The sequence below is a fragment of the Lycium barbarum genome, chromosome 12, assembly GCF_019175385.1.
Source record: "Lycium barbarum isolate Lr01 chromosome 12, ASM1917538v2, whole genome shotgun sequence".
Taxonomy (NCBI): Eukaryota; Viridiplantae; Streptophyta; class Magnoliopsida; order Solanales; family Solanaceae; genus Lycium; species Lycium barbarum.
Window position 1 is genome coordinate 36,220,969 of NC_083348.1, and position 7,636 is coordinate 36,228,604.

At 38.4% G+C, this 7,636-nt stretch overlaps 1 long non-coding RNA gene across 1 annotated transcript; it reads right to left on the reverse strand.

The window, feature by feature from the left end:
- LOC132623850 (uncharacterized) lies at positions 1 to 5,142 on the reverse strand. The gene is made up of 2 exons (XR_009576446.1): positions 3,404 to 5,142; positions 1 to 1,507 (listed from the first exon to the last, which is right to left on the reverse strand). It is a non-coding gene; the product is annotated as an uncharacterized LOC132623850 (long non-coding RNA).
- Between the last annotated feature and the right edge of the window lie 2,494 nt (positions 5,143 to 7,636).

Genomic DNA, 7,636 nt, shown 5'->3' on the forward strand with positions numbered 1-7,636 from the left:
TTTTCTGCAGTTTTCTCCACTTCTGTCATTCTCCAACTTTGTTGAATCCTAGACACAACAAACATCAAAACAATCTAAAAAATAAAAAACTATGCAAAATGTAAACATGGGTTGCCACCCAAAAAGCGCTTGATTTAACGTCGCGACACAACTGTATTATCGTTTTACTCCGGGTCAGGAGTGTAGCCATGCTTCAGCCCGTGTCTGTCAACGATCCTGTCTCCATCAATACACCAAAGGTAATGCTTCACTCTCTGGCCATTCACCTTAAATGTCCTAGTTCCATCTCCAGAATACAACTCCATTGAGCCATTGGGTGAAACATTTACCACTTAGCAAGGCCCGGACTATCCGGATTTGAATTTGCCCCGAAAAGAGTTTTAGCCTTGAATTATACAGCAGGACATAATCGCCTTTCTGAAAGTCCCGCTTGAGAATCTATACATCATGATAGTATTTCATCTGCTCCTTGTACAAGGCTGCACTCTCATATGCGTGGTACATGAACTCATCCATTTCAGTAATTTGAAACAACCTCAGCTTGGCTTCCTCTACCCATTCATATTTAACTTCTTTAACGCCTACGAGGCCTTGTGTTCAAGTTCAACTGGCAGATGGCATTCCTTGCCAAACACCAGCCTATAAGGGGAAGTTCCAATGGGCGTTTTAAATGCCGTTCTGTAAGCCCAAAGAGCATCATCAAGTTTTCGAGACCAGTCGGTCCGGTTTGCATTGATCGTTTTGGCCAAAATACTCCTTGTCTCCCGATTGGAGACTTCCACCTGACCACTATTCTGAGGATGATATGGAGTGGCCACCCGATGCTTGACACGATACTTTTCAAGCAGTACCGTGAACTCCTTGTTACATAAGTGCATACCACCGTCACTAACGATAGCTCGTGGGGTGCCAAATCGAGTGAAAATGTTCTTCTTAAGAAAGTTGGTGACACTCTTCACTGTATAATTCATTTAAGCACGACTCAACATTTTTCTTACATAGTAAATCGGGTGCATGATCTTGTTGTGATGCTGACCAAGCATCGCTCCAATTCCAAATCTGCTAGCATCACACATCAACCAAATGGTAGGGACCAATCTAGTGAAACAATAATAGGAGTAGAAGTAAGTCGCTTCTTCAACTCATCAAATGCCTTGCGACACTTCTCATCGTACTCGAACTTAGCCTCTCATTTTCAAAAAGCTTGCACATGGGATTTGCTATCTTGGAGAAATCTTTAATAAAGTGCAGATAGAACTTGGCGTGCCCCAAGAAACTTCAAACTCCTTTAACTGAGATGGGTGGAGGAAGCTCGGTAGGTTAGCTCCGGGTGCCCGTCATGGCCCTCTGGTTGGGTCGTGACAAAAAATAACAAAATAAGCCCCAAATTTTCAGATTTACAAATCTGTCCAATTTTTGCACTTTTAGCCACTTTTCCACTTCTTCAATTTGGCTTCTTTTTGTTTTCACTTGGTTTCTTTTCGATCACTTCTAAATCACATAAAACCTGTAAAATGAAAGTAAACGACATTAAATGCACTATTTCTCAATCAAACATAGCAAAAAAACTAAGATTAAAGAAGAGATAAGTTGGTATTAGTTGGTAAAATACCAACTTATCAAACCCCTAAACTTAGGGCCTGTTTGGCCATAAATACCAAAAACTTTTTCACTTTTTGGGAATTTTTGAAGTTGGAGTTGGAATTGGAGTTGTGTTTGGCCATAGTTTTTGAAATTGTAATTTTTGGTGAAATGTAGTGTAAAAAAGTGATTTTTTTTTTAAAAACAAGTTTTTCTTGTTTTAGTATTTCGGAATACAACTCCGGAAAAAAGTGAATAATTTTTATGGCCAAACGCCCACTTAAATCTTTGTCTGTCCTCAAGCAAATCAAAACTTACAATTCCCTTCAAAGGACTCAACTCAATAGTGCACCAATATTATATCAAGTAAAAAAGGTCTACTTTAAGCACAAAAACATGACTTTGATTGGTACCAATAATTAATCCAAAGAATATGATCACCAACAAAATCTCAAAAAATCAATTTTTATTTCAAGTGCTCAAACACCAAGTTAAGTAGAAATCAAGTCATGACTCTAAAACTTCAAAATTTGCCCCATTATCACAAAATAACTTTATTTTGTCCATTCCTCTCAATTAAAAAATGGAACAAATTCACAACTCAAATTCTCATGTGCCCTCATGCTCAAGAGAGAATCCCACACATAGAAATTCAATGCAACATACAAATGGGATATCAAATGGAAATAATTAACTATCTCTCACAAAGATGTTCAAATGCACACAAGTAGTACCACAAGCTTGCCCTTCATGCATTTCTCCACTAATATAGACACACTTGGTTTAAAATCAATTAGGACTTAATGTAGGCTTGTAATACCTGGTTTAAAATCAATAAAGGGTTGTAATGTAGGTTTTTGGTTGACATAGGGCTCAATTTGGGTAAGAGTGACTCAAAACCTCTCTAAGCACTACAATTTTCAACAATCAAAGCACACTCCCTTTAAAACTTTTCCACCATTTTCTTCATCTTTTTCAAAATTTCAAGGATGACCGCTATTTTTTTTTTTCATTTCACCTTTCAAGCAACTTCCACATTACACTTTACCAACCATTACCCCTAAACTTAGGCTTTTAGCCTATGTTTGTACTTTCAATGCACTTAAGGAGGTACGGTACCAAAAAATAGATCAATGAAGAACTGGGTAAAACTTATAACATGGTTGTCAAAGAAAAGGTTAAAGGCTCAAAAGGGGCTAACTAGGGAAAATATGCAAGGGTAGGAAATTTAAGGCACAAAAACGGTCGAAGGAAGGCCTAACATAATTTTTCAAACCAATTGTAGTCTAGGATTTCGCCTTGAAACTCATTTCGGGCAAGTACTAGACCACAACTAATGCAAAAGAACCCACAAAAAAACCTCACAACATGGCACATGAAAATTCAAGTAGAATATGTATCCAAGATCCAATTGAAACAAATAAACTCAAAAAGTTACTCATAGCCTAAAGAGACTAATTAGTGAAAGCAAAAGCCAAAAGTTGAGTCTAAGGTCAAAACAAGAATCATTACTTCAATTTTTTTTTTTTCAAAAACCAACAATTCATATGCTAAGATTTAAATTGTGTTGGTAGCAGACAAGCCACACATGGGCCGAGGGGCGAAAAAAAAAACCACAACCAATCACCATTCCTGCGATTTAACTATAAAAAAAAAAAAAAAAACTAAAGAAGCTAGTAATAATTAAAAAAAAAAATTAAGCAAATCATACTAATATAAATGTCACAAAAAATAACAAAATAAAATCAATCTACCAAATTATCATCCATCATATGACATATCACACCCCATCACAAAAATATCTATCAAAATGAAGTCTCACCCCCCAACTTAAAAAGTTTCATTGTCCTCAATGTAACCACACAACAGAAGTAGAGTTAGACGTCTCCCTGAAAAAGAGATTTGCATTGAACTGGTGCAGCAGAGGCATAAATTTGTTCCACTCCTCCTTGAGTTGTCCCATGAACTAGAAGCCATGTTTGTGTCAAAACGTACCCAGGTTCAGTATTACTGCAAGCACATGTCTCTTGACCTCTTATTTCCATCTGTTAACAATTCAGCTTTGCCATGATAAAGTTCTTTTTCACACAATTTGGAAAAAGGCTTATGATTGATGGAGCTTTGCAAATGTTTAACCTTAAAACGGAGAACAATTAAATTTATTCGCGATGCCAAAGATATGTGGCTAAATTCAATTATGGATTAAATTGCAAGATAAGGCAATAAGTAAATCAAGAAGCAGATCTGACCAACTATTAAGTATGTCTGGCCTCGGGTACGATGTCTGGCCTCGGGTACGGAGACCGAGGTTGACACCCTCTGTTGAGTACTTACAAGGTGAACAATAGAGATGAATTTAAGAACAAGTGGGAATGGTTTCAAAGGATTCTTATTATTTTTTATATGAAATCTTTCTCCCTTTTTGTTTCCAACCCCTTTAATGGATGAGAACCTCCTCTTTATATAGTAGAGGAGTTTCAACCCTAGTACAATTCTAAATAAAGAAAAGAAATCTGGTGACAGCTGTTTACCGAGATCGACGCCGAATTATCCGGTTGAGGGTGAATATTTCGGTCTTCTCCTTATGGCAGTCAACCGCCCTTCCTTTATCGCCTCATCCCGGCCCGAGCTCGAAGCCTCGTTCCCGGTGAGACGGTCGTATCGTGACCGAGAATAACCATGACAACGGGAAACCGAGCGTGCCTGTATCCTCGATTTTACCCGTATACAGCAAACAGACTGCATACTATCACTTTTAGCAAAGAGAATTAATCTTTTAGAAATCAGAAAGATCAAATTACAAAGTATATGTCAAACTTGACCATGTGAGCTCACTTCCAATACAATTTTAATCATGTAAACTATACCATTTTATTGTCTCAAACATCAATAATGTGTGCTAAGAAATTACCCATGCAACATGATCCTCGACGCATATTGCTCGGTTACTCAGACTTCACGGATGAATGAAATCGTCTCTCGGACAATATATCGAACACCTTGTGTGCACACTTTTTGAGACATCTAGGCAATCGTATTATCCTCCCATTTTTAATGGGAATTATAGTTCAATAAAGTAATGTCACATATCAATCAGCCAACACACCAAAATTGCACAATTTGTACCCCAAACTTCACATCAAAGAAAACCATAGAACTAAAAAAAAAAAGAAAAAGAACAAAAAAAAAGATTCTGTTTTTTTGTTATTGTTGTTGTTGTAACAGAGGCAGTGAGAGAGGGAGGGAGAGGACAAGGTGGAAAGGAGAGAGAGAGAGATACAGAGCCATACCTGGTTGCTGGGACACAAGACTGACGGCTGTGGTGGTGAGCGAGGAGATCGGGGCTAGTGTGTATGTGCAAAGAAAATAAACGGTTGGGGGGAGTGTATTGTTTTAAAACTCAGTTTGAGTTACCTGGGAACAAAATTAAGACCAACTGAATTGAAAAAAAACATAACTCTTACCTGGACAAAATACTAAGACAAACCATTTGAAACAAAAATAAAGTATCTGCTGCGTTTTGTTCAATGAAGAGTGAAATAAGCAAGGTGTATTAAAATAAAAGAACGGAAAAGGGCCTAAAATACCCTCGAACTATTAAAAATGGAGCAAAAATACCCTCCATCCACCTTTCAGCCCTCAAATACCCTTATCATCCACCTATTGGGTCTAAAATACCCTTATCACTAACAGAATCTTTTCATTAAACACGTGTCATTTTTCTATTGGTTGGATTATAAAATTAATTAAACTAATTAACTTTTGCAATATTGACCAGATAGTGCCCCCACCCCCCGACCCGACCCCCCCCCCCCCCCCGACGCAAAAAAAATTAATATTTTTGAAAAAAAAAGTTTTGACGTTTTTTTTTGGGTTTTTTTAGCTGGGAGGGGAGGGGGCGTAGGGGGTGGGGGAGGGGGAGGGGGAGGGGAGGGGTGGAAAAAAAAGTCAACTTTTTTTTTCAGCTGGGAGGGGGGGGGGGAGGTGTATGGTGCGGGGTGGGGTGCAAAAAAAATATTGTTACGCTTCTCAACTTCCTAGTAAAAAGCACAAGTACTGTGAAATGTCTTGATAAATTAAAATGTCTAATGTAATTGAGTTACCAAAAAAAAAAAATCTCACCCTAAAAAACATGGTATATTTTCAACCAAAAATCTAAAAGGCACAAGTGTAGACTACAATATTTTTTTTGCACCCCACCCCGCACCCTACACCTCCCCCGCACCCCCCCCCCCCCCCACTCCCCAAAAATCTAAAAGGTACAAGTTGACTTTTTTTCCACCCCTCCCCTCCCCCTACGCCCCCCTCCCCTCCCAGCTAAAAAAACCCAAAAAAAACGTCAAAACTTTGTTTTTCAAAAATATTAATTTTTTTTGCGTCGGGGGGGGGGGGGTAGGGGTGCGGGGTGGGGTGCAAAAAAAAATGTCAACAGTTTTTTCAAAAAAAAAAAAAAAAATCACCGCGGGGGGGGGGGGGGGGGTCGGGGGGTAGGGTGGGTGGGGGCACTTGGGTTATCTGGTCAATTAGTTTAATTAATTTTATAAGCCAACCAATAAAAAAATGCCACGTGTTTGACCAGAATATTCTGTTAGCAATAGGGGTATTTTAGACCCAATAGGTGGATGGTAAGGGTATTTGGGGGCTGAAAGGTGGATGGAGGATATTTTTGCTCCATTTTCAATAGTTCGAGGGTATTTTAGGCCCTTTTCCGATAAAAGAATAACTCCTAGCACTCTTGGCTTTTACTTACCAGGTCCTAAGCCTAATGACCAAATTTTCTCCACTTTGCACTGCCAGTGGTTTGCACAATTTTTTTTTCTTTGTTTTGCAACTTCCCAACTCCTTTACCCTTTCAAATATGGTAAAAAATTATGAAATTTGGTAGAATCACTACAAATAATAAAATAACCTATTTAAAAATAAAAATTGCAAAATTGAACTAAAAAAGGAAATATGGGTTGCCTCCCGTGAAGTGCCGTATTTAACATCGTGGCACGACATGAGTTAACTTTACCACTTTTCTTTTCACTTTGAGGATATGACTTGTCGCCCCAACTTTGAATCAAGATTACGATGACACTCACGGGGCGGTGGTAGAATAGTAAAGAGGTCAACTCTCGGGTATCGCATTTTGCACTTTTTGGCCTTTTTGTCTTCTTGGCATGGAAAACTTCAAAATGAAAATGGTTTGTTCTTCATCTCCAAAATTCTCCATAGGCTCGGTTAGTTCAACTTCCATTTCACTAACCAAGCATAATGTTGAAAAATGATTGGAATGCGGTTTAAGGCGTTCCATTTCCAAATTCGCTCCATCTTTGACATCATCACCCCCAAATGAACTTGAGTCAATTTCAACATTTTCCAAGACACTAATTGACTCTAATTGTCTTTCTTCTCTGGCATCTCCAATAAGCATGGATTCGGTTGGCAGATGTTCAATTTTTGATTTCTCATAATGACACTCACTTTCTTCTTCGAATATGGACCTTTCTTGACTACTTTCAATACCCTCAAGTTCGTGAGCATTGTGAGCCTCAACCAATAATTTCATATGATCCTCCAAAGTGTGAATAGCTTTGTTATTGCAATTAATTGCTTGCCTCAAGTCATTAAGTGGTTTCCTCAAGTCCTCGAGGGCCAAGTTCGACTTTTCTTCTTTTTCAAGAATGGTCTCCAACACGAGCATTATCCTCTCATTTTGAGCATTGGAGACTTCTTCCACTTCCATAACCCTGTTATCATCAAAATCAAATGTAGAATCGTCATAATGGGGATTCGGGGAAGGGAAGGACAAGTAAGTACAATTATTCCAATGACCATTTTCACCACCACACCTATCACAAATACTCCGCTCATAGGCTTGGGATTGTACGCACAATCCGCCTCTGGGAGAATTCAAATAATTTTGCCATGAGTGTGGTCCTCCACAATAAGGACAAGGGTCATCAAAGTATGAACAACTGCCTCCGACCAATTTTCATTATATGATGTCATTTACAAAAACTAGAAAATAAACAAAGAAAAAGAAAATAACTACACAAATATTCACCAATTT